This window comes from Protopterus annectens, chromosome 4.part0 (genome assembly GCF_019279795.1).
Source record: "Protopterus annectens isolate FY-2018-M chromosome 4.part0, PAN1.0, whole genome shotgun sequence".
Classification (NCBI taxonomy): Eukaryota; Metazoa; Chordata; order Ceratodontiformes; family Protopteridae; genus Protopterus; species Protopterus annectens.
The window spans coordinates 656,996,827-657,024,824 of NC_056733.1; the positions used below are offsets into that span (position 1 = coordinate 656,996,827).

A 27,998-nucleotide genomic window follows, 5' to 3' on the forward strand; every position below is an offset into this window, starting at 1 on the left:
TCAACTGCTGCTGGTTTACATTTGATTTCCATTTTCTAGCAATTGTTTTTTTTTTTTGTCAACCAACAGCATTAAACGTAGTAAAGTCTTACTATGTCTAGGCAATTCAGATCCTATGTGCCAGCTAAAGGAGTCTTATACATATAGTTGTCTCTACCTTCCAATCAACAGTAACAGTCCAGGGGTGTACAGGGCTGCATCCTCAAAACTTTGAAAGCTGAAGAAATGAAGCTAAGTTTGGTTGCATCTACATCAAACAGCTCAAGTCAACTTTTGTGAGAATCCAACATTTTTTCTGTATCCCACTAAAAAGATTTCCCACATCCTGTTTAAAGTCTTTCATAAATGGAACCAAATAAAAGTGATTCATATGGTTCATACCCTAGAGGAGATTACACCAGTAAAGCATAGGCCAGATCCTACTTCTTCCCCTTACCAACATCCAAATCAAATGATTGTTCAGGACAGGGAATTCTCTTCTAATTTTTTTGAGTGGAGGCAAGAAACCAGAGTTATTGAATTTGTTGCTGGGAGTGGGGTTCACAAGTACTTTGTTAAGAGGCAAAATACTCCCTGGAGAATTTCCTGCAGTTGAAAAAATTAAAGTCAAACCCAATACCAATCAAGGAGGTAGGACTTTACATCTGGGGAAGCAGTCAGCTGTCTAAAAACTGAAATAGGTGCCAAAAGACTAGCTGTCTGCTCCTTCCTCGTGGTCTTGTGCCAGATGATAGTCTATTGTGAACCCCCTTGTAACAGGCATCTGACTGTGAAATAGCAACAATAACTGGATTGATATGGTCAGCAAAGTACAGTTGTGTAAAGTCTTACCATAATGGTAGCTGTCCTTCTCTTTACTGTTGCACTACTCATTACACTACACTAGGGATCCCCTGCCAAGGGTGGCCCAACATCCGGCCAGTATACCAAACCCTTTAGGTTGCCTTAAAGTACATATATCACATGTATGCTCTTTGCCTAGGGTAGGGCATATGCCCAGACTTACCATCCCCAGAAATGAGAGCCTCAGTAGGAACGCCAGTCCAAGGAATAGAAAGGTAGTTAGTACATCCAGAAAAGAAGTAGACCAGGGGGTGGAAGGAAGGAGTGAATACTGCAACAATGAAAATATGGGCATCTACTATTATGGTAAGATTTTACACAACTATACTATGTCCTTCCATTTCATTGTTGCAGTATTAATTACACTAGGAAGAGTGCCACAGCTCAGAAAGCAGACAGGAAGGAGGAAGGACTAGTGGAGCTCTCTAAAAAGCCATGAAGGAACGCCTAGCAAAATCAGCTCTAGCTCTGGAAATTCCATCCAACTTGTAGTGCTTGGTAAAAGTATGCACAGAAGTCCAGATATCTACCGCAAGAATAGAGTTAGTATCCCAACCCTTGAAAAAACACCAAAAGAAGCCACTGTTCTAGTAGAATGAGACCTAACAGAAGAAGGAAGACTCTTACCATGAAAGGAATAACATATAAATGGATTTAGATGTTGCAAGGATGCTGAAGCTGCAAGCTCAAAAGGAGGCTGGGATATTTTTTTCTGAAACAAAATTAAGATTGCAGGAAGGAAGAACAGACTTCCTGGTTGGCTTAAGATGAAGGACGCCTTTAAGGAATTGTTTAGCTTCAAATCTAGAAGCTAAAGGAGGCAGTAAAGGCAGACAAGTAGACATAGTTGATAAGTAGTCCTTAACCGAAGAATAAGCCAACTTAGCATTTAGAAAACCAAAGGAACATCCACAGATAGTGGATCCATGTTGCAAGAAAGCCACCAAACAGAAAACCTCCTCCATTTAGATAAATAGGATTTTCTAGTAGTGGGTTTCCTGACCTCCTGCAGGAACCTAAGCACATCCTCATAGAAAAGGTGTCTATGTGGAATCAAAATCCTATCACCCACAATGTCAACTGAAGTGTGGACAGGTGGGGATGGATGAGAGATCTCTTGTCTTGTGTAAGTAGGTCCACCCTGTGAGATATCTTGTGATGACTGCCCTTGACTAAATGCAGAAGAAGAGGGAACCAATACTGTCTCGGCCTAAAGGGAGTCACAAATAAGATTTTGGGAGCATCCTGTTGTATTTTGAACAAGACTTGCAGAATGAGGGGAAGGGGAGGGAAAGCATAAAGAAACAGCCCCTTCCAAGAAAAAGAGGGTGTCCACCTTCCAAACCAGAGGCTCTGGGACAAAATAGAGGAAGTTGTCTGTTCAGAGGAGAGGTAAAAGATCTACTTGAGGAGTACCCCAATGGTGTACAATATCCAGAAATACATCCATGTAAAGTATCTATTTGTGGGATTGAGTTATGGACCTGCTCAGAGAGCATGCCACAATGTTTTAAACCGAGGGAATATAAACTGCCTGAAGAGTCCCTTGATACTGGATACCCTGTTCCCACAATAGGAGAACCAACGAGCAAAGAAGATAAGACCTTGTCTCTCCATTTGATGACATACCACATCACTGTGGTATTGTCTCTAAACACCTTGAGAGGTCCTGTGGAGAAAAAGAGAATGAAAAGTCTGAAGAACTGGCAAAAGAGCTGTCATCTCCTTGGTGTTGATGTGGTCTTTCATAGTTTCATAGTTTAGTACTAGGCTATCTGCCCTGGGGCATTTATAAGCCTAGCCATAGTGATGTGGCTTTCGCCATCCCATGTAATGGTACAAAAGTGTACAGAATAGATTTAGAATACTGTGCCTCTGTCTAGTAGTGACACAGTGACACAGTGAAGACCCCCTTACATAACAGAATTAGTTTACTGTGCCTCTGTCTAGTAGTGACACAGAGATGACCCCCGGGGTAAACCTACTATCTCCCATCCACTCGTCAAGATTTCACTTGAAGAGAGTCAGTGAGGGCTATGCCTAACATGAACTGGGATTCTGTTCCAGAGTATGGGAAGCCTCTGAGTTATGAATCTGTCCCTCCAGCATGTCCTATTCATATTTGTGCTGAGGTTTAAATCTTTAGCTCTCGTGGTTCTGATGGATTTGGATTTTTTGAGGTGGAGCATGTCCATCAATTCCTGATTGGACATGGCCTTGTACGTCAGGCACAGATCACCTCTGAGTAGGCGGTATGCTACTGAATAGAGCTGGAGTTTCTTTAGTCTGGCAGCATATGACATATGTTATAGACCCTTGATCCTCTTGGTGAGGTACTTTTGGGGTCTCTCCAGCTGTTGCAAGTGCCGGGTGAGGTACATACCAAATGGGGCATTGTACTCAATCATGGGCCTGATAAGGGAGGAGTATAGGGGTACAATGACCTCCTTTGATCTGGATGTGAATCCCTTCATGATAAGGTGGGCAAGGTAGAAAGTCTTTCTAACCACTTTGGCAACGTGGGTGTCAAATGAGAGGACACTATCGACTTGGGTCCCCAGGTCTCTGATTACTTTTTCCATACTCAGTGGGTTACTGTCTATGTGATAATTTGTGGGTACTTTGTTTTTCCCAAAGGGGATGGCTATACATTTTTTGGCATTTAGTTTAAGGCCATGACTCCGGCACCAGTTGTCCATTTCAGTGAGGCCTTTCTGTAGGATGTGTGTGTCAGCTGGTGTATCGACTATGGCGCCTAGTTTGCAGTCATCTGCGAACTTTGTCAGCCACAACCCTCCCATGTTTGCTTTCACATCTGAGAAATAAATGCCGAACAAGAGGGGTCCCAGGACAGAGCCCTGTGGGACACCACTTGTGACTGGCTTTGAGTCTGACATGGCTCCAGTGATTTTGACTTTATGGGTTCTATCCTTTAGCCAGTTTGCAGCCCATGTTGTGACATATGGATTTACATTTAAGCTGTTGAGCTTGTCTATGATGCCTGAGTGGGTATTGTGTCGAAAGCTTTAGCCAAGTCCAGGTAGGCTGCACGGACTGCTTTGCCCTCGTCAATGGCTCTAGTGACTGTTTCGAAAAAGTCAACCAGGTTCAAAAGGCAGGATCTGCCCTTTACAAAGCTGAACTGGGTGGGATCAAGTGTCTGTAGGTCCCCAATGTCTCTGTTTATGAGTTCCATAATGATTCTTTCCATAGCTTTGCAGACCAGGCTGGTTAAGCTTATGGGGCGGTAGTTACCAGGGTCTGTAGAGGTGCCTCCTTTGTGGAGTGGGACCACTGTTGCTGTACGCCAGTGTTCAGGTACATATCCTGTAGTAAGGCTAAGGTTAAATAGCATTTTTATGTGCGGGTTTAGCTCCTCCTGGAGTTCACGTAGCACGCAACCCAGGATACCGTCAGGTCCCATTGATGCTGTGTTTTTAGCTTTGCTGCGGGCGGTTCTCACCTGGACATCTGAGATGACAGGGAGGTTACATTCAGCTGAGATAAGTATTTCTTCTTTTGGGGGTGAGGGAGGGGAGAAATTTGCACTGAACCTGTCTGCCAGAATGTTGGCAATATCTGTGGGTTCAGTGTATTTTTTGTCATTGTGAACTAACTCTGAGCATATCTGAGGGTTTCCACCCAGGTTTGTAACATAGCTGAAGAAGGCCTTGTGGTTATCTTTAGTGTCCATAGCGATTTTTCTCTCAAAGTTGGCCTTGGATGTTTTTATGAGAGAACGTAGCTTTCTACTAGTGCTGATCAGAGATGCCTTCTCTTTATGGGATTTTGCTCTGTCGTGCAGTAGCTTCCTTCTTTTGTTATACAATTTGTTTATGGCTGGGGTCCACCAGACAGGACACCTGCCCTTGGTGGAGAGGGTCTTGGTTTTATTTGGGATTGCATGATCCATGCATTCTTGGAGATGTCCGTAGAAAGCATTTTTGAAGGATTCAGCATTGTGGGATGTGGTTTCCACTGGCCCAGTGGGCTTAAAGGATACCATCTCAGACTTAAGAAGTGTAAAGTCGGCTTTTGAGAAGTTTTTCACTGTATTCTTTTGTGTTGGGGGTGGAGGTGGGATATGTATATCCAGGGTGATTAGTTTGTGAGTCCAAATACGGATGCACGAAAGACCACTGCACGGCACCAACACATGTAAATCCACAAAATAGAAGCCAGCAGCTGTAGGTATCAGTAACACAGGTTTATTACATGGAACCTGAGTGAAAAATCACTCAGATAACAAAGATACAGACCGGTTTCGGCTCAACAGAGCCTTCCTCAGTGACACAAATTTTTAAAATGAAACATCAGCTCACAAAGCTTTCAAACAGAATAAATATCAATGAAAATCAATCACATTACATGATCAGCCTATCAAAATTGCTAAATCACAATTGGTCATTAAGACCAGGTGGAAACATAGCCCCAAGTTTAATTATCCACTTCCTCTCTTTAGAAGTAAGCAGATCATGCCATTTTATTTTATCCTGACATTTGCCCTTAATGTGGTCAATAATACAGAACATAAAGTTAGCTGTGGTATGTTTTAAACTGTGTTTGAACAATGCATTATTACTACGCTTATTCTTGATGTCACTCAAGTGTTCACCAATTCTAAGACGGAATGCCCTAGATGTCTGGCCCACATAAAACGCAGAACAGGTGCAGGTCACTAAATATATAACCCACCCAGAACTGCAATTAGCCCAAAAATTAATCTCAAAAATATCAGGTGTATTCTGACTGCTAAATTCTCCAATACATGACACTTTATTACAAAATTTGCAGTGGCCACACGAAAAACATCCAACCACTGGAGCCCCTGTGAGATTGGATTGAGTGTACACTTTGGGGTCAGACCAAGACTTCTTATAATGACTCAAATAGGACCCAATAGTACGTCCCCTTCTAAAAGAAAATGAACATCTATCCCCAAGAAAATTGTGCAATCTATTGTCAGCCAAAAGGATGTTCCAATGTCTATCAACAATTTTCATAAAACCTCGAGTATTGCGTCCATAAGAGGTAACTAATCTCAGTGGTTGTTGTAACCCATCACGATTGTGCTCTTTGTAACGCAATAAATCCATTCTCTGAAATTTAGAAGCCCACTGTTTGGCCATGTGTATAGTCCCTGAATGATATCCCCTATGCTTAAATCTGGCAACCAAATCATCACTGGCCTGGACATAAGACCCTTGATCGGAACAAATTCTCCTAGCTCGTAAGAATTGTGACTTAGGAATATTCCGGATGATATGTGGTGGGTGGAAGCTGGTGGCATGCAATAAAGAATTGTACTCTGGAAATTTCCTGAATAGGGTAGTGGATAGGGTGTTATCCACATTTCTATGAATTTCAACATCCAAAAAAACTATATTGAACCTATCAAAACTAATCTTAAATTCTATACCCCATATGTTGTTATTAAGATAATCAAGAAATTCCATAAGATACTGCTCATCAGCCCTCCACACCAACCAACAATCATCCAGATATCGACGCCACATATCCATTTCACACATGTAGATGTTATGACTAACATCATAAATAATAATCTCCTCAATATACGCCATAAATAAATCTGCATAAATGGGTGCGAAAGAAGCACCCATAGCAGTTCCTTTGGTTTGCCAAAAGCACTTATTCTGATAATAAAAGATGTTACTGGTTAGCATGTTTGCTTTCACATCTGAGAAATAAATGCCGAACAAGAGGGGTCCCAGGACAGAGCCCTGTGGGACACCACTTGTGACTGGCTTTGAGTCTGACATGGCTCCAGTGATTTTGACTTTATGGGTTCTATCCTTTAGCCAGTTTGCAGCCCATGTTGTGACATATGGATTTACATTTAAGCTGTTGAGCTTGTCTATGATGCCTGAGTGGGTATTGTGTCGAAAGCTTTAGCCAAGTCCAGGTAGGCTGCACGGACTGCTTTGCCCTCGTCAATGGCTCTAGTGACTGTTTCAAAAGTCAACCAGGTTCAAAAGGCAGGATCTGCCCTTTACAAAGCTGAACTGGGTGGGATCAAGTGTCTGTAGGTCCCCAATGTCTCTGTTTATGAGTTCCATAATGATTCTTTCCATAGCTTTGCAGACCAGGCTGGTTAAGCTTATGGGGCGGTAGTTACCAGGGTCTGTAGAGGTGCCTCCTTTGTGGAGTGGGACCACTGTTGCTGTACGCCAGTGTTCAGGTACATATCCTGTAGTAAGGCTAAGGTTAAATAGCATTTTTATGTGCGGGTTTAGCTCCTCCTGGAGTTCACGTAGCACGCAACCCAGGATACCGCCAGGTCCCATTGATGCTGTGTTTTTAGCTTTGCTGCGGGCGGTTCTCACCTGGACATCTGAGATGACAGGAGGTTACATTCAGCTGAGATAAGTATTTCTTCTTTTGGGGGTGAGGGAGGGGAGAAATTTGCACTGAACCTGTCTGCCAGAATGTTGGCAATATCTGTGGGTTCAGTGTATTTTTTGTCATTGTGAACTAACTCTGAGCATATCTGAGGGTTTCCACCCAGGTTTGTAACATAGCTGAAGAAGGCCTTGTGGTTATCTTTAGTGTCCATAGCGATTTTTCTCTCAAAGTTGGCCTTGGATGTTTTTATGAGAGAACGTAGCTTTCTACTAGTGCTGATCAGAGATGCCTTCTCTTTATGGGATTTTGCTCTGTCGTGCAGTAGCTTCCTTCTTTTGTTATACAATTTGTTTATGGCTGGGGTCCACCAGACAGGACACCTGCCCTTGGTGGAGAGGGTCTTGGTTTTATTTGGGATTGCATGATCCATGCATTCTTGGAGATGTCCGTAGAAAGCATTTTTGAAGGATTCAGCATTGTGGGATGTGGTTTCCACTGGCCCAGTGGGCTTAAAGGATACCATCTCAGACTTAAGAAGTGTAAAGTCGGCTTTTGAGAAGTTTTTCACTGTATTCTTTTGTGTTGGGGGTGGAGGTGGGATATGTATATCCAGGGTGATTAGTTTGTGGTCAGATCTCACTAGTGAGGGGTATACTTCCGGTGTGGAGCACTTTGTCCCCATGTTTGTGATTATCAGGTCTAGTATATTATCTCCCCTTGTGGGAGAGGTGACTAGCTGTTCCATTGCATTTGAATTTATGAATTCCAGGAACCTTTGGGCTAGGGTGTTAGGGCTAGAATAATGCACCCAGTCTATGTTAGGGTAGTTGAAGTCTCCCAATATGATGGTGTTTGGTGAGACATTCATTCCTCCAATGTCTTCAGGAAGGCTGAATGGGGTTCCCAAGATTGGGAGGGTGGTCTGTAACATGCTACCAGCTGTATAGCAGTTTTGCCTACGGTTAGTTGCACCTGGATGGTCTCTGATGCTTCATGTGTTGCCACTAACCTGGAGGTGTGGGTGTCCTTGATGAATATGGACACTCCCCCTCCCTTTTTGGTTTGGCCCGAGTTTTGGGGCTGAAAAGCATGATACGAGGTATAGCCTGGTAGCGCTGGGGTGCTCTCAGGAGCCTTGAACCAGGTTTCAGTTACTGCACAGACATCAATGTCCTCCATACTGAGGAGTGCTTCGAGAGCCTGCAATTTTAAGATTTAGACTTCTGGCGTTGAGCAGCATTACCCTTAATTTTTTTCCATTTTTGTTTTCTAAGGAGGTGGGTTTGTCTTTTGAGCCTTGGCTAAAAAAGGCACTATGGGGGTAGCAAGAGCCTTAGCCAATATCCGGAAGCCCAGTGGTGACAGATGCAAGCCGTCCCTTGAGAAGCAGAGTGGCGTGTCCAGCATGTCATTCCATGCAGACAGACATTGGATCCCCCCTAGAATGACACCAGTAATTAAGCCAATTATTAAAGCTGATCATCTTGTCTTTGTATTGTGGCATCATTCTTCAAGATGCTGCTCAGGGTCAGGGTCATACCAGCCTGGGCTACATAATCAGAGAGCTCCTCTATGTCTCTTTTCATGTAGTCCAGGGAGGTCCGTCTCAGGTCATTCACACCAGACTCCCAGCATCTTTAAGGAGCTGAAAGCTGCTCCCCATCCCATGTCTGAGGCATCTGTGAACAGCTCGTTAGAGGGAAGACATGGATGAAAAGGGAGCCCTGGATTGAGAGTCAGCTCACTGAAGTTCCTGCTTAAGACATGGAAAAATGAGGAACTAAATAAAAATCAAGGGGATGAGAATGCTAAAGCCAAACTGACTTTAGAAACCACTGAAGTTTTCTCATCTGGAGTTTGGCAAAAGGGAGCATAGGAATAGTAAAAGCCATGAACCCCACAGCTCTCAGAAATTCCTTTGCTTTTACTGAGGTCAGAGGAAGAAGTGACTGCAAAAAGGAAATGCGAGTTAGGGCTTTGGAAGGAGGCAGGGATGCCAGCAAAGGAACACTCTGGATCCTCCACCCCAGAAAGACATGATCCTGCGAAGAAAACAGAAAGGACTTTTTGAGATTTATAGTGAACCCCAAGCTCGACAGAAAGGAGATTGCAAAGTGATGATTTTGCAACAAGATCTCTGGAAAGGATGCCTGAAACAGGAGGTCGTCCAACTAGGGAAAGACTTGGATTCCCCTTAGTCTGCAAAAAGCAATCACAGCAGCAAAGTATTTGGTGAATACTCTTGGGGCAATAGAAAGGACAAAGGGCAAAGTAGAGAAATGAAAATGCCAAGAAGCAATAGAGAAATGTAAAAACTTCCTGAAAAGGGGATGAATTGGGATATGGAGATAAGCATCCTTAAGATCCACAGAAACCATGTAAGCCAGAAGAAGCAAAAGAAGCAAAAGGGAACAAGGTCTGAAGGAACAACATTCAAAAAGAGGGAATCTTCAGAAATGTATTTATATGAGAAAAGTCTAACACTGGTCTCCAAGTACCCTCTTTTCTGGGTACTAGGAACATTCTAGAGTAAAACCCCCTTCCCCTTTGGGAAACTAGAACTTCTTGAATGGAACCCTGAATCAAGAGATCGGGAAGCACCCCTGGAAAGGAAAACAGCTGTTCATGAAGAGGTTGAGGAATTCCAATAAAAGGGGGAAAAGATTTTCAGACCATGAAACACCCTTGGAAGATAATGGACAGAACACAGAAGTCCTCAGTAATCTTTAACCAAACAGGGAGAGAGAAAAAAGGCAAAGAGAAGGACGAATGCAGCCGGGAGGAATAGGATAGTCAGACAGCACCTGGTTTATCAGGAAAAGAAGACTCCTAGGGCAAAGAAGTCTGGGTAGCTTTAGCAGGAGGAGCCCGTTTCTCACTTTTCTTGCCCTGGGGGGGGGGGGTGAGATTTCCTATAAAGAAAAGCTGGCTTATTGGTATAATTTCTCTGAAACTTGGGTACAGAACAAAAACATGTTTCAATTACCGTAAAGCCTTGCCCTTATCCCGCAGGGACTTAAATCAGCAGCAGTTTCACCAAACAAGTGTTCATCATTCATAGGAGCATGCATCAACTTACCCTTAATATCATCAGGCAAAGGTAAACTGAAGCCAAGAATATCTCCTCATCACAGACCCAAAGGCAGCAGCCATAGAGGAAGCATCTACTACATCATAACTACACTTGATGGAATGATAAGCCACCTGGGAGGAAGTCCCTAACAAGGAAAGGGCAGAAGACTTCCCTTCAGAGTCTGGAAGACCAGAAATTACTTGACAAGTTTGGAAAAGAAGAGCCAAGATGTACCTGGACATATGGGTCTGATAACTGACAGCCATAAAAGCTAAAGTAGCAGAGGTGTAAACCTTTTTCCCCAACTATTCCATAGTTCTGCTATATTTATCAGAAGGTAACCATTTTGGAAACAGAATCAGCTGAGATGGCTTGTCAGAGGCCACAGACACCACTGAAGGGGCAGCAGAAGGGTGCTTAGATAATTTAGTCATCAGACACCCTATAAAACCTATCAGGTTTCTTGGGAGCAGGGAGATGGGAGTCAGGAGCCTTAGAAGCATTAGAAAAGGCATCCAACAATGCAGCCAGAACAGGAGGTACAGCAGGCGGCCTGGAAGAGACGATCTGCAGGAGCTCATAATACTTCCTCTGTACTTCTGAAATCTGAGCACAATTCCAATTAAAAAACTCCATCATCCTAGAGATTTCATCCCTAAAAGAAATGTCCTCAAAAGGAGTATCAGGATTAGGAGATTCTTCTTCCTCAGACCCACAATCTAAAGGAGAGGGAATCTGAGAGGACTAAGCAAGGGATTCCTCATCAGAATTCACCTCCTCCACAGAGGAATCCTGTTCCCTGTTTTTTTTAAGGGGGGATAGAGGACCAAAAAGGAACTGGAAAAGAAACACCCTGAGGAGGTTTTAAAGCCATTAAAGTATGAAACAACCTCTGAGTAACACTTTGCCATTCACTCTGTGGGTCCTTGGGAACTGGAGTAATACATTCAGTTTTTTGCTTTTTCTTTAAGGGAACATCTGTCTTATGAAATGTAGAAGGCTATGACCCTGGACAGAATTCAGTAATTGTAGCAGGAACTTCTTTCCTAATTAAAATTTGAGGAACATCCCTAGGCCCCTCGGAAATAATCAGCTGCAGTTCCTCCTGAATGTCCGATGTGGATGTTTGCAAGGCCTCCAAGGACATGCCTATAGTTAGACCCCCACTGGCCTCTAAACCAGCTGAGGCCAAGGAATCCAATGATGGAGCAGGGTGAACCTCCAGGCTTCACTTGGCTCAGAAGAGACATCCTGCAGAGGCTGCACAGCAGAATAATCTGGCCTAGATTTCTTGGCCTTCTTCATGGACAGCTGCCCCTCGGAGCAAGAAGTTCCTTCCATTGTGTCTTTAGCTAAAAGCTTAAGATGTTGATTCTCCAGATATAAAGCCAAAGAAGAAAGCCTACTATGGAGGTTTGGGGACAAAGGCCTGACAGACTGAACAGGACATATGGTCATGGAAAACACAAAAGCAGAACAAGTACTACTCATGACAGTCTTTATGGGGAATCTGTCTCCCACACTGGCATTTATCCTTCTCGGATGACATGAAACCCCACAAGCAATAAAATATGGAAAAAGAAGATAAGATACAATAAACCCCAACAAGGCACTTATCTGTAACAACTTGGTGAACCAGAAACGGAATGAGTGCTCAGACTGATGATCAACAGATGGCATTCCGACTGGCATCAAAGAAGTGCTGGGGATTGTACATCCAGATGTCACCTTTATGACCTACGCTTAAGGAGAATGTGTGACGTACAGCATACCTTAAAGCAACCTAAAGGGCTTGATATACTGGCTGGACAGCGGGTCGCCCTTGGCAGGAGATCAACAGTGAAATGGAAAGACATCAGAAGGTACTGCCCCTACTGCTGAGCTAAGAAAGTACAGTTGTGTAAGTTGTACTTAACCATAACAGATGTAATTCTGCACTGCTGCAATAACCTTTAGGCTACACGGGTTGGTTCACTGGTCAGGAAACAGCAACTGGCCAACTTCCATAGGCTCTGGTTCCCTCCCACATCTCCACTATAAATGCTGAATGGTCAGCCCTGAGAGGGGAAAATTAGTAGTCAGTGCGGAAAATCCTCAGGATTTCTATGCCCAAAGACAGTAGCATACACATACTGAATTATCCAAACAAGAATTAACCACCAAATCAATTTCCCAATAACTACATAAGATAATAGGGGGATGGAAGGTGGGTGTGGCTATAGCAGCAGTGAGGAATTTGGATAGTTGCTGTTAAGAGAAAGTGTAACTAACATAACTGTACTATGTTCATCATTCCCATACTGTCATAACCTGTATAAGTGTTGATTACCAAAGCTTATCTAACCTAGGAGGAGGAAGAATATGAATCCAGGCACCCCTTGGGAATGGTCTTAACAAAACCAGTTATCCTGGATCTACAGAAATGTACCAAGGACTATGTAGCTGCCTCTAGAATGCTTCTACAGTCTACCCCTTCCCAATAAGCCTTCAAGGAAGACAAGGCCATCATACAGTAAGCCTTGATACTGCCTGGAAATAGTTTACCATGGTGGGTATGACAAAAGATAGCAGCTGAGGATAACCATCTGGAAATAATCTGTTTTGGCATGGGGTGTCCTTTCTTTGTACCAAAAGAATGCTCGCAAGTACGGCAGGTGCAAACGGCCAAACTTCAATTCAAAACTTCAAAACAAACAGCCAGCACCTAAGTCTATTAAGCACACATATAGTTTATTTAACTATAAATAGGTAATATCACCAACATCATACCGGTTTCGGCATACTTGCCTTCTTCAGTGATAGAATAATATGTCAGTAGATCCAACACATATTTGCTCAGCATTTTACATAGGTCAAACTTCCCTTCCCCTAAGTATTTGCATGTCTGAACACCTAAGTGATATATGCAATAAACGATTAACTAATGCCCTATACAGACACTGTACATTCCATAGCACTGAAAAATGTTATTTTATGATTATTGGCAAAATCCAGGGGGACAGAAGTAATAAACTCAGTTGGCACTCCATTCTAAATAAAAAGGAGAAATATTGGATCATTGAATTAGGGGGTCTTTTTCCCCCCTGGACTTAATGATCATTTATAAACTAATGTATTAGGATTTGGTCCTTACAGGATGTGACTTAACAGGAAGAAGGGCTTATTTAATTATTTATTTATTTTTATATAAATAGCTATGTGTTGGATCTACTGACATGTTATTCTATCACTGAAGAAGGCAAGTATGCTGAAACCGGTATGATGTTGGTTATATTACTTATTTATAGTTAAATAAACTATATGTGTGCTTAATACACTTTGGTGCTGGCTGTTTGTTTTGAACTTATGTCCTTTCTTTGTCCCAACACACGAAATAAAAAGCTGATCGGCTTTTCTAAAAGATCTGGTTCCGTCAAGACAGTATCTACCTATGCATGTCCAGAGTATGTACAATCCTTTATCCCTGGTTATGAGGGTCAAGATAGAACACTGGGATACTGATGGCCTGATTCAAATTAAACTCTGAAATAACCTTGGACTTGAATTAGGGAATTGTTCTTAATGACTCCCCATCCCAATGGAAGACAAGAGAAGCTTCATCTACCATATAAGCCTGCAACTCGGCCCCTTTTTTGTAGATGTCACAACAATGAGAAGAACAGTTGTCCATGTAATGAACCTTAAATTAGCTTGATGTGCAGGTTCAAATGGAGATGTGATCAACTCTTCTAGTGCAAAGTTAAGATCCCAGGAAGATGCAAACTGTTTGTATGGTAGTTTCAGGGGTAACATTCCTTTCTGAAACTGTTTTATTAAAAAACATTGAAAAAAGCGAAGGATCCATGGGCAGACATGCTGAAATGGCCGCACTAGTTTACCATGGTGGGCATAACAAAAGGTAAGATGGAGGGCTGGCGTAATGGGTAAGTAAGGTGCTTACCTTACAGACACAAGGTGCAGGGTTTGATTCTCACATGGGGTTATTGACTAGCCTTAAAATGGCCCACAAGGGCAATTAGCCTAGTACTAATCTATGAACCTATGAACTTAACCTAAACTAATAAATAACCAAACTAATGAAACAAAAAGGCAGAAAAAACACTCAGAGTCCAAAACAATGAAAGTTAGTGCTTTCGTTTAGTAAAATGAGCAAACCTCATCAACCCATGAACCTAAGAAAGGCCAGAGGGTAGTAACTCACACAAATATTTGAGCACCACTGGTACATAATCCGATAAGTCCCTGGTTACTGGCTAGCCACCAACTAGATTTTCTAGAAGCAGGTTCGCTTGCTTCCTTTAGTACCTACTGCATGTACTCTGAAAAGAGGTGCCTAAAAGGTGTTGGAATTAAAGAATCCAGGCAGTTAGCTGAAGATGTTTGAGACTGGAGTGTATCAAACTCCCGCGGTCTTGTGTGAGTAGGGACAGTTTGCAAGGAAGTTTGTGATAACTACCCATGACAAGTTCCATAAGAACAGAGAACAAATACTGCCTGAACCAAAGGTAGATCTACACAATTATTTTTGTTGAGTCCTCCTGAATTACACTGGATATTGGCTGAAATGCATAAAGGAAAGTTCCTGTCCGTGGGAATGAGAAAACATCTGTTTTCAAGGTTTATTTGCAAGACGTCCTGGAGCAGAATCTGATGAGTTGTCTGTTTTGAAAAGAGGCAAATAGATCTACTGTTTCCTCACAAATAGATCAATTTGTGGGAGACCCCCTTGTTCAAATTCCATTCATTAGGATCTGCCCTCATCCTCCTCAGCCTATCTGCTACTTCATTTTGCAATGACAGAATAAAGGATACTTGGAAGGTTAAACAGCATGGAAAAGCTACATCCCAAGCAATCACAGACTGACTGCACATAAGGTACCACCTTGTGCCCCCACCTGGTGTTGTAGCACATCACTGTGGTGGTATAGCTAATCAACTGCAGAGGTTCTGAGGACCATGGATGATGTAGAGAATGTAAGGCATGGATCACAGGCAACACCTCTTTGACATTTATGTGCTTTGGTCTGTTTGAGGAATTCCCCAGGACCTGCACCTTTACCCTGCTGAAACTGTCCCACAAGCAACATCTGGGGAGTATCTAGTTACAGACTGACTTGGAGATGGAAGAGAATGGGGAAGGCCTGCATTTGCTTGCATGTGTAGTCATCACCAGTGCAATTCCTTTATTACAAAGGCCAAGTTTGGAATATGAAACTCCAGAGCATGAAAATACTGGGTCTATGTGCTTTTTATAAACCACTAAATCTTTCTCATGTGTAGCCTGGAGAGAGGAATCATAAGAATCATAGATGCCATGAACTCCAGGATCCCGAGACACTATCTGAGACTGAGTTGAGAAGCTCATGAAAGTTTCCAGATAAAAGTCCACCACCTGCATTAAAAAGGCCTTTTGCTGCAGATTATCTATAACACATCCTAGAAAGACAATCCTGAGTGATGGGGTCAAGGGGGATTTCTGAATGTTTATCTGAAATCCCAGATTGGTCAGAAAAGATGAAAGCCACATTAAGAACTCAACATCTAGGAAAATACTGCAAAGATGAGTCCTTTACATAAGGAGAAATGTGAATGCCATTTGGTCTGCAGTGAGCTATGACTGGAGTTAGACACTTTGGAAACACCTTCTGAGTAGTAGATAACCCAGAAGGTAATGAAGAGAACTGATAATGTGACCCAAAGACTGTCCCAGTGACCTCTGTGATGAACATCTGAAATTATTTCTCAGCAAAAAAGTGGCACTTTTTATAATTTAAATACTGTAGCAAAAAAAAAAAGCTATCATGCGCATACTGACATCAGACATCCATGCTGCTGGCTTGCCCTTAGTTCTGAATAGTTTTTCTGAAGCTTTTGGCTATGGGAATGTGATGGTATGCATTTTTTAGGTCCAAAAGTTACCATACAGCTTCCATTAGGAATGAGATGTGACAGACTCTGAAGGGTCAACATTTTGAATTTTAGAACATTCACATACAGATTTAGGAAGGAATGATCTAGAACTGATCACTGAGAAGATCTTTCTTTGGAACTAGAAACATTCTGCAATAGAAGCCATTTCCCCTTTGATTTAATGGCGCTGGTTCTGTTTCCTAAGGTGTGCAAGTGCTGAAGAACACAGAAAAAAAAAATGGTTTGGAACTCCCCTAAAAGGTGTTTCTATCCCGTGCAAACTGTATTCCCCTTCACCTACTTTTAACACCCATGACACTGTCACAAACTGTTGCCAAAGAGAATGTACAGAGATGGTTGTTGGAACAGGTTTAGATAGACTGGGGTAGGAGAGGATAGGCTGGGGGCGGAGAATGCTGAAGTACTGTCCCTTTTTAGGAAATAATATCCTTGTTTCTTACTTTTTCCCTCCTGCCATATGTTTTTGTTTCCCTATTTGGCTTAATAAGACAGGGATCGTGTGTTTTGTTTTTTTAGATGTGAAAGAGGATCTGGGAGATTTGTAAGGGCCCTGAAAAAAATCTTGGAAATTCCCTGAATTAATTTCCTTCTCTCACCAAGATGTGTGAGGACCTGAGTAGTGGATGGGCAAAATAAAATCTTATCTAAGGCTGAATCCAAAACTTCAGACTTTACCTCATCAGAAAAGTTCTGATTACATACCCAGGCATACCTCCTCAAAACAGTAGCAGAAGGAGAGGCCCAAGACACAGTATCTGTACAATTAATTACACCTTACAACATGCTTATAGATACTTGGAAATGTTGGAAATAACAGAACCAAGAAATGCATGAAGAGTGGTAGCCGAAAGTCTCAAATTGTCTACACAAAAAAGCACAAATTTCCACACATGTATCTGACAGTTAAAAATTCTATATGCCAAAATGGAAGAAAAAATTCTTATACCAAATCTGTCCAAAATCCAGGAGTCTGTTCCATGCTGGCTGAATTCAAACACAGTATTCAGACTGATGGCAAAGAAGCTCTTGGGATTTGGTGTTCATATGTCACTTACGTAACTGACACTTTGGACGCAGGACATGCATCTGATGTATGACTCTTGGAAGGGCCCAAGACTTTGGTATGCTGGTCAGATGTATGGCTATCTTCAACAGACTTTAGTAAGGAATACTGCAACAGTGATAAAGGAAGGACATTTATCTGACATGTCTTCATCAGGAATATTTTTCTACTGACCTAATTTACAGGTACTGAATTATGTGTACCAGGACTGACTGACTAACAATTTCTTGGCTTAGGTTATCTGTTCTTCCAGACACCATGTCTCCTGATGAACAATGTTTAAAAACATTTTTTTTTTTTTTTACAGGGCATCTTCAGTGACTATATGGAGATGGAATATCTACTCCATCAAGAAGTCATTTTCCCCAGACACATCCAAAAGTATCCCCTAGAATATCACTGTACTCCACTTAGGATGGTTCTCCTATGCCCAGTTCAGACACTGGAAAAGCCAAAAAGGCCACGGCTGACACCCAATTCCTAGTGGCTAAAAGGGGACTACACCAGAGGAAGCTGGAGAGGTGAGTGGGCCGAGGAATGACTGCTGACCACTGCAGAGACACCCACCACTGGCTGAGGCAAAGACTAAGCCTGCAAATTTGGTAAAGGCTCTCTCATGAGTTGTTTTTTCTTTCCAGGAACTATGAAACTAAGACCAGCAGTAGCAGTGTGGTAAGTACTGATGCTGTGACTAAAGAGAAAAACTGGAATGAGTCGGTTGAAAGGTAAGTTGCCAAACAGCGTACACCAACACTGCACTTGCACTTTCACATAAAAAACACTATAATGTATAAGCAACACACTAAATTCATGTCAGAAACAGTACAGTTTTGTACCTACCATAAATGTAGATGTTCGAGTGCTAATACAGCTGCAGTCATAACAAATGGGTTTTCCTGCCGTCAGGCGGGTCCTTGGTCGGCCGAATTCCAAAGTCTAGGTCCGGCGTCGGTTGTTGTCGCTTCCTCCCTGACGTCAGTGCGACAGGGGTATAAAAGATCCAGCCGACACTATTTTCTTCAGTTTTTCTTGCCCCAGATGTCAGGTGCCCCCAGAAGGAAGGCAGTACATAAAATTATGTAATAATGCCATGCAATATAATCAAAAAACAGCAGTTGCAAGCAAACACACCATAAAAGAATACCCCTAGAGGGTAAGGAGGGAGGGAAACCTGGACTGCAGCTGTATTAGCACTCGAACATCTACATTTATGGTAGGTACAAAATTGTACTATGTTCATCATGCATACAGCTGCAGTCATAACAGATGGGTAGAATCCCAAAGCTAAAAAAGGGGTGGTAGGCACTAGGTGGAACTAGGAGGAGCCAGGATGCCCTGCAAGACTGCAGTGGCAAAGCCTGCTCTAGATTTGGAGTATAATGGTAGGTGATAGTGCTTGGAGAAGGTATGTATGGAACTCCAAGTGGCTGCTTCCAAAATATCTTTGGTAGGAACCCCCCTGAGGAAAGCTGCAGAGGTAGCTGTGGCCCTTGTGGAGTGAGATCTGATGCCTACAGGTACAGATTTACCATGAAAAGAGTAACAAAAGCGTATGCAGTGGGCTATCCACTTTGAGATTGTCTGTTTGGAAATAGGCTTCCCTTGAGCTCCTGCAGCATAGGACACAAAGAGTTGCTCTGATTTTCTGAAAGGCTTTGTTCTGTCCAAATAATAACGCAGCTGTCTGTGAATGTCCAAGGAATGTAGCAGTCTTTCCCCTTTGTTTTGAGGATTAGGGTAGAAGGTAGGTAAGTGGATAGCCTGATTCAAGGCTACCCTGGATACTACCTTTGGCATAAAGGACGGACTGGTTCGTAAGGTAACTCTGTCCTGATAGAAAATGATGAAAGGCTGCACAGCCATGAGGGCTTGTAGTTCCGAAACCCTGCGAGCTGAAGTGATTGCCAGGAGGAAGGCTGTTTTCCAAGACAAATATTGCAGTTCTGTTGAAGCAGCTGGCTCAAAAGGAGGCAAGGTCAGTTTTTCTAGTATGAAATTGAGGTCCCAAGCAGGTACTGGTTGTTTCCTTGGGGGTTTTATATTCTTAGCCCCTCTGAGGAACTGTCTTAAGAGGGGGTGAGAGAATAAAGGAGGATCAGTGTTGTATTTTGCAGAAATGGCTGAGGCATGGATTTTGATGGAGGAGAATGAAAGTCCATTGCTTAGCATCTCAGCTAGGTACTGTAATATTTGGGGTAAATTCAGTATTCCAGGATTCTGACCCTTTTTCTCATTCCAGGCACAAAACCGTTTCCATTTTGCAGAGTAGGCTTTTCTTGTAGAAGATCTTCTGGCCTCCAAAATGACATCCTGCACATCCTTGGAGAGTAGGGCCTGTTGTGAATTTAAGGAATCTTCCATGTGGCTAGATTGAGTGTTTTCAGCTGGCTGTGTAGAGTTTTGAAGTTGTGCTGAGTCAGTAGAAGAGGGATTAGAGGCAGGATCCATGGTGGGGAATGCGTCAATCTTTTCAGGAGTGGGTACCAGTGTTGTCTTGGCCAGTCTGGAGCAATGAGAATCATCTTTGGTCTGTCTGCTCTGGTTTTTAATAGAACTTTGGGCAGCAGAGGGAGAGGTGGAAAGGCATAAACTGTCATTGTTGCTCAACTGAAGAAGAGTGCGTCCACCTTCCAGGCCTGCGGATGAAAGGTCCTTGAGCAGAATTTTGCCAATTGGTGATTTCTGTGGGAGGCAAAGAGATCTATGTCTGGCCTTCCCCATGCTTGAGTTATCCTTGTGAAAACTTGAGGATGCAACTTCCATTCGTGTGGATCTGTCATATTTCTGCTTAGGTTGTCTGCCAGTGTGTTTTCCCTGCCTGGCAGGTACTGTGCTTGGAGCTCGATTTGTAATTCTAGAGCCATGTTCCAAAGAGACATGGCTTGCCTGCATAGGGGGTATGAATGGGTACCTCCTTGTTTGTTTATGTACCACATTACTGTGGTGTTGTCCGTCCTTATCAATAGCTGGCCTGGATGCAGTAGGTCTTTGAAAGCTATAATAGCATTTATTACTGCTAGCATTTCCTTCTGATTGATGTGTAGGTGCTTTTCTTTTTGGGACCATTTGCCCTGAATGCACCGATCTGTCATGTGCGCCCCCCAGGCGTAGTCCGAGGCGTCTGTTGTGATGATTTGATTTGCTTGAGGCTTGCAGAATGGGAGACCTGTGTTTCTTTGGCATGCTTGAGCCCACCACAGAAATTCCTTTTGAAGACATGGAATTAGTGGTATTATTGTTTCCAAACTGTGGCTGTGTTGAGACCATAGTTTTTTTAGGTACCACTGAAGTTTCCTCATATGCAGCTTTGCACATGGGATTAGTAGGATGCAAGATGCCATGAATCCTTGCAGTCAGCCTGGTGAAAGTTGCCAGTTTTCTGAAGTATTGAGTTAGTTGCCCTTGTTTCTCTGGCGTGAGGTAGGCCATCTGGGTGTTTGTATCCAAGCTGGCACCCAGGAAAATTACTGTTTGAGAGGGTATTAGTCTTGATTTCTTTTTGTTGACTGTGTATCCCAGAGAATTCAACAACATTATTACAAACGCCAGATGTTTCATAAGTATGTGCTTGCTGTCCGCTTGGATCAGGCAGTCATCCAGATATGGGTATATTTGTATCCCTTGAAGTCTGCAGTAGGCGATTACTGATGCCAGGCATTTTGTGAACACTCTGGGCGCAGTAGATAAGCCAAAGGGCAATGCAGAGAATTGATAATGGGTTGAACCTGCAAGAAATCTGAGGTATCTTCTGCAATCTTGTCTGATTGGGACATGCAGGTATGCCACCTTGAGGTCCAATGTTACCAGCCAAGACTCCTTGCCCAGCATGGGAAGAAGCTGCTGTAATGTGAGCATCTTGAATTTTGGCACGAGTAAAAAAGTGTTTAGGATGGATAGGTCCAAAATAGGTCTCCAATCTTTTCCCTTCCTTGGTACCAGGAGTAGTCTGGAATAAAAACCTTGACCCTGTTCTTGTACAGGTAACTCTTGAATAGCTTTCATGTCCATGAGATCTGAAATTTGTTTCTGTGCCTCTGCCCTTTGACTATGTGGCAGGTTTGGCATGCCTCTCATTTTTGGAAGGGTGTGAAAGTGAAATCTGTAGCCTTTGTCTATAATGTCCAGGATCCATTTGTCTTTTGTGACAATATGCCAATTTTTCGAAAATAATGCCAGTTTTCCACCTAAAGGTGCTGCCATTTGAGCTTTGCTTGGCATGCAAAGGGGAAAGTCATTGGTTCTGCTTTCTGAATGGCTGTGAACTATCCTCACCACCTCTTTGTGTGGGTGCTTGCCATTGTCTGCCTCTAAATGATCCTTGAGATTGCCCTCTGCCCCTCGGGCACCTGTATCTACCTCTTTGGGGTCTGTTCGTGGTTGGAAAGGACCAATTTTTGGAAGGCCAATTTCTACTGAAACGTGGAGGTTGTACCTGTAGGAAATCTTTTACTGTTTGCATTGATTTTGCCCTCTCCTCCATTTTCTTTAATACCTCCTCAGCTTTAACACCAAACAATACATCTTTTTGCAGAGGGGCATCTAGTAATTTAGCTTTGACATGATCTGGTAAGGTTTGCTCTTTGAGCCAGGCATGCCTACGTATGACTGATCCTGTAACAGCAGCTCTACATGAGGCCTCTAAAGCATAAAAACCACATTGCAAGGTATGTTTACCCACTTCTTCTGCACTATGTATCAAATCCTGCAACTCCTTCAAGTCTGGTTGTTCAGGTTGTGACATTTTGTTTCTCAACTGTGATAACAGAAATTGTTGGTACTTTAACATATGGAACTGACAATTTAATGCCCTCATGGTTAAGGTGGCCGAGGTGTAAACCTTTTTCCCCCACCTCTCTAAAGCTCTGGAATCTCTCTCTGAAGGTAATGGATTTTTAGCAGTGGAGGCCTTAATTCCCTTGGGACCCTGTGATATAGTTTCTGGGTCAGATGCATGGCTTTTGTATAGGAATTGGTGTGAATCAGGAACCTGGTAATACCTGTCAGGCTTGACTGGAGCTGGAGGTAAAGAATCTGGGTTAAGGCCGGCCTCCGAATACACGTCATCTAGAATGTCTAAGACAGGAGGCATAGCCAGAGGCTTGTGCTGAGGGTGCAAGAGGAAATCCCTAAGCCTTTTCTTGGAGTCTGAGTACTCTTGGCCTTCCCAGTGAAAGTGTTCCCTCAAGGTATGCAAGGTTTCCCCAAAAGAGTAATCCTCAGGGGGGGGGGAGACAGAGGGAATGGACTCCTCTGCATCAGAATCTTCAAAAGGGGAGTAAGAATGTTCCTGGTCTTCAGAATGTTCTGAAATAATGGAGGCCTGGTCCGAGGAGGGGGATTCTTCCTCCACTCTGGGTCTTTTGTCCGGGGGATTTGAGAACCCCTAATAAGAGTAATCAAATCCTCAGCCATTTTGAGCATCTGCTTTTTAGGCATGGGGCCTTGAGAAGGGCCCTGTGAAGCTTGTTTTTTAGTATGCATGGCTGATTTAGACTTAGTGAAAGCCTTGATGGAAAAAGAAGAGGAAGGCCTGTAGACACCTTGAGAGGTGGCAGGTCTATCTAAACTCTGAATTTCACCGCCAATAGTGGCTTCGGTATCTGTAGTCTGGGTGTGGGCCGAAGAGCCTGCGACCTCAGGCACAGAAGACACCGCCAATGAAGTGTCTTCAGTAGTCAGGGGCTGCGTAGGCGCCTCACTGAAAACCGGACCACCTGTAGTCGGTCTTGGCGTGGTGTCGGTAGAAGTCGCGGACCTCGTATGTCGGTCCTTATCTTTGCGTCTTTTACTTAAAACTGGAGTCGGAGTATCCAACGACATAATGTAATTACATTTTTTGCCAAAATAGTGTTGGGCGAACTCCGCCCGACGCTTAATAGTGTGTTTGTTGAATGTAGCACAAAAATGACAGGCCGAGACGTCATGGTCTGGGCCTAGGCAAGGAATGCAGAGGGAATGAAAATCTTTATGCGGTATTTGCTTCCCACAAGAAATGCAATTATTAACTTTGTCTGACATCGGTCTGAGGCAAGAAAAGTTTCCCCAACGGGGTACTTAGCTTTCAAGAAGACTTCGGTTGAAAAATATTCGTAATCTCAGGAGCTGGCTGACCGGCACTTGCGAACTGCTTCTGCTTCGGGCACCGCGAGGCAAGAAAGACTGGAGAAAATGGCGTTGGCTGGATCTTTTATACCCCTGTCGCACTGACATCAGGGAGGAAGCGACGACAACCAACGCTGGACCTAGACTTTGGAATTCGGCCGACCGAGGACCCGCCTGATGGCAGGAAAACCCATCTGTTATGACTGCAGCTGTATGCACGATGAACATCTATTTTAAATAAGTTTAGTCTGACAGAAAAAAATGGCAAGTAAGTTGTCACAGTGTGAACACAAGCACCATTATAACCTGCAGTATTCCCTGACCGAGTAAAGACTTCCCCATACAAACCTTTCCTTTAAATAATGAAAAGTTTACATAAGCAGCGCAGTTTGTCGCACAATTAGACAAAGCTAAAAATACCAGTCCCTGATATGAAACTTCCGATATTAAGGAAATGCTGGGTTTCTTAAAGGAGTACCGCACCCACAGACTAAAAAACACGTTTAAAACATCATGGTATGGTGTTTCCTACACTTTAACAGCACTCTGGGATTATTTACAGGATTTTAAATATGTTTATATGTAATTCCAGACTCTGACCACCTGGAGGCTGGCATATTGACGTGGTTTGGATAAATCAGGTTGCCATCCAGTATCCCAGAAATCATTGTTTGGCTCAAAAATGTTACATCATGCAAGCCTCAGTTTGCCTAAAGTTCCTGTCATTTCATAGATGTTGCATGTGTACAAAGTACTGAGTAAAATAGAACAGTGTAAGTAACATTCCCTGCTGCTGGATGACTACTTAAAACAGAAACAGTGTAAATACCACAGAACACACTCAAAGTGCTGTTTACTGCTGCCTTTTTTTCTAATTTAGTTTAAATAGCACTAATTTATGAGACAATGAATTCCAGTCCATTTACTTCTCCCCTCCCCCATAACACTTAGCTTCCCTAGCTGTCAAAGTCCTGAGGGTAACTTGACCTGGTAAATCCATTGATTGGCAGATCTCAACAGGGTGCTTGAGTTATGTAATTTAATCTTTGCTCTAGCATTTCCTTTGTTAGGGGGACATTTTTTGCTGCACTATAGCCACGGACTTACTTGACTGCAATCACATCCAGTAAGGTCTTGCACCAAGGAGCTAAAGAATAAAACATTTATACTATTAACCAGTTTAGATCTTTATTAATTTAAGTGTTAAGGTATCACTTCATGCTTCCACCTTGTTAAAAATTGAGATTTGCATGTGCAAAGTGTGTTGGTATGCAGTGTTTGCCTTCATATGTTTTTACTCCACTGGTTGGTTTGCAAAAAAAAACTTTTGCAGTGTCCCTGGATTTGTCTTTGTACATACAAACCACATTGCTATATTTTCCCCTTCCTTTTTCTTGTGTCCAGAAGTCACTTATAACAAAGTACATTTTTTATTGATTTTTTTTTTTAAATAAAAGGACATCAAGGTTAACTTACCTTGAATCAGATAATGGATACCACTACAAAGAATCACTGTTGAAATATTTGTGCATGGACAAAATCCCTTACTAAATCTATTTGCCAGCCTCCAGTTCAATTGGTGCTATGGCTTTAATATACTGGTGTGTTTGCTCATGCCTTCCAAATATCTCCACCATTACATACCACTTTTGCAGTGTAGTAACCACCTGGCATGCCCATACACCTTTAGCCATCAATATGCAGCTACTCCTGTTCATGAGTATGTGAATTCATTTTCAGACTTAAGGTGTGGAAGCTGCACTGAATAATTCTAGGTGCTTGTTCAGGTTTCACATGGTGCTTGCTTAGAGCTACTCTCATGTTAAGCCACTATGAATATGTTGCACTGCCACCTCTGACACCAGGGTAATGTTTTAATCTTTCTATTCCCGCACTGCACACTAGCAGTATCTGGTGCAAATACAACAGAGAAGTATGCAAGCGATACACCACCTAAGCATCATTTGCCGTGCAGAATGTATAAGTATGCATACCAAATTTCTGTGTTTCCAAACATCGGTGTTACTACACTACTACTGAATAAAATGAACAGCACTCAGGCTGGGGGAAGGACAAGGGAGCCATGGCATCACAGAATGGGTGGGTCTTATTATTTTAGTTAGAATCAGATGACGGCTGTGGTGATGTCACTTTGGGGGAGGGAACTGATTAAAAAAAAAAAAGTACCTGCACTGCCTGGCCTCGATGATGTCAGTAATTGGGCGACTCCAACAAGCTTTATTCAAACATGAGAGAATCATTTTGTAAGTGAAACCATCACAGTATGAGAAGGTAGGCTTCTGTTACAGAAGTAAGGGGAATTATAAAAATTGTAAATGCTTTATTGTTGTTGCTTTAAAGAGGACAATTTAAATAGGGAGGAAAAGGGCCGTGAAGTTGAGGAATACATTAGAGAAACCTGTTGTACTCCTTTAAAGGGCCAGCACGGCTATGTATGAATAAAAATTAAAAAAAAAACACTTTTTTAAATTTATTATAAATACACATTTAAAATAAATTACATTTTCTATGTGGAATGTCTCCCAAAAGGGACTTATCTGCCAGAAACAAGCTGAAGTGATAGCTGCTGTTCTTACGAAACCTCTGAGCTGCTTCTTCAAGAGGTGGTAATAAAGTGCTGAAGATTTCTCACTCTGCTGATTTTTTTCTCCTCAGGGCTGGACAATCAGCAGTCAGAATTGAAGTGTAGGAGGGAGCCAAAGCTTTTGTAAGATGGCTAGTTACTGTGTCTTAGACAAGCTATATCTCATATAACCTAAAGGCTACTGCAGCAGTGTAAATGATACACATTGGATATGACAGATGGCAATGTAGCAGCACCAGTGATCAAAACTTGTCAAATGATGTCTCAAGTTGAATGGGAGCCTCAAACCTGCGTGGGATTAGCAGGGTGTCTAAGGCCTTATGTACCTTTTCTATTTCCTGGTTAGCATTTTCCTGAGGGGTAACCTGGCCAAGGGATAATCATTTCTGGTATTCAAAGATGTTTAAGTCTACACTTAAGTATTTTCTTTTTAAATAAGAGCACTCCTTGCAAGCATCTATGTGGAGATCCTTCATAGACAAACACAAACACTGAACATGGAAATTCTTCATCAGGATCGGTCTGTCACAAGCATAGCTGTTGGTTAACTACTTCTGAAGTCATCATGAGCCTAAGAAAACTAGTAAAAATACACATAACAATTTGCCAAAATATTCTCAGGGATGTTATCTAATAAGCACATTACTAGGAAATAGTAATAGAGAAAAAAACTTTTTTAAAGAGATAATGAAATCAAAGTACTGACTGCCGAATGCTTTCATCATGGCAAAAAGAACATGAGATAAAGTGGGCTGCTCTTGACACCTTTGGCATAAGGAAATATATCATTCCATGATGGGGATGTCCAAAGCTCTGGGAGTAAGCCCTGAGACACATGTCAGCTTGCAGCTACATTCTCTTTAATAATGAATGTACTAGCCTAGTGATATCTGTGATGAACATCTGAAATTATTTCTCAGCAAAGAATGATACTTTAATTTAAATACTGTAGCAAAAAAAAAATTCTAACATGTGCAGATTGACATCCAGATATCCATGCTGGTGGCATGACCTTAGTTCTATTAGCCCATGCAGTATGCTACACAAGGTACATATCTTGTCCTGAAAATTTCTGTAAGAAAAATCTGAAAGCAAAACAAAGATACTGAGATTTGTATGTAGAGTCCAATTAAGGAAAGATTGGGCATTATAAACTGATAAAAGTGAAACATTTGGAAACATTTAGTGTAAATAAAAGTGTGTCAATCAGTTCTTTTTAAATTAGCAAATATAGACGTTATAAAAACAGTGTTATTGTGACAGCACATCTAAAAAAACTATGCACTTCTGCAAAATAGTGTGACTTCATTCTATTTATATGAAGAAATGTAAAACAATGACATTAGAATTAAATTTTCATTAAAATTCCAACACATATCTCTTTGCTATTGAAACCGGAATTTTCCCCCACCATGGAGACCTGCTTTGCCAGCTTCTTCTTGAACCCTTTCTTCCCCTTGACAAGAAACCTAAAGCCATTTGTTTTGCAGCTTGACGGTTGATAAAGCCACAGATAGGAGACCCTATCTATGCATTGAAAGAGACCAGAAGTCCTGGTCTCCACCTGTAACTCAACCATAGTGTGTACATACAAAACCATGCACCCCATCCCCTTCACTGAGCTGCTACTTGAATCTGGTTCACAGTCAGACTTTATCCCTCTACACCATCATTGGTGGTAAAATTAGGAACACAGTCACATGACATCTTATGCTTATCATTCCCTAAGCAAAGTCATTCAGTTGAAAGCTCTCTGCCTCACAGCTCAGCTCCTAGGCCTGGGGATTCAATCCTGACATCTAGTCACTCTCTCTATGGAGTTTATATGTTCTCTTTCCATGTCACAATAGATTTTCTTCCAGTACTTCAGTTTTTCTTCCACCGTCCAAAAACATGCTGATTGCTTGGTTACACTAAAACATCCAACTAATAATATATATTTACACTTGCCTCTGTTGCCCAGGTCATTGCTGAAAAGGTTTTATGGACCAGTCCATTTAAGTAGTTAAATGATAACA

The 27,998-nt window shown here is 42.3% G+C and overlaps 1 protein-coding gene across 1 annotated transcript in view; it reads right to left on the reverse strand.

Moving 5' to 3' along the window:
* The window catches only part of ACAD10 (acyl-CoA dehydrogenase family member 10), a 1,588,826-nt gene that overhangs the window by 163,922 nt on the left and 1,396,906 nt on the right, over positions 1-27,998 (reverse strand). The window lies entirely within an intron of this gene.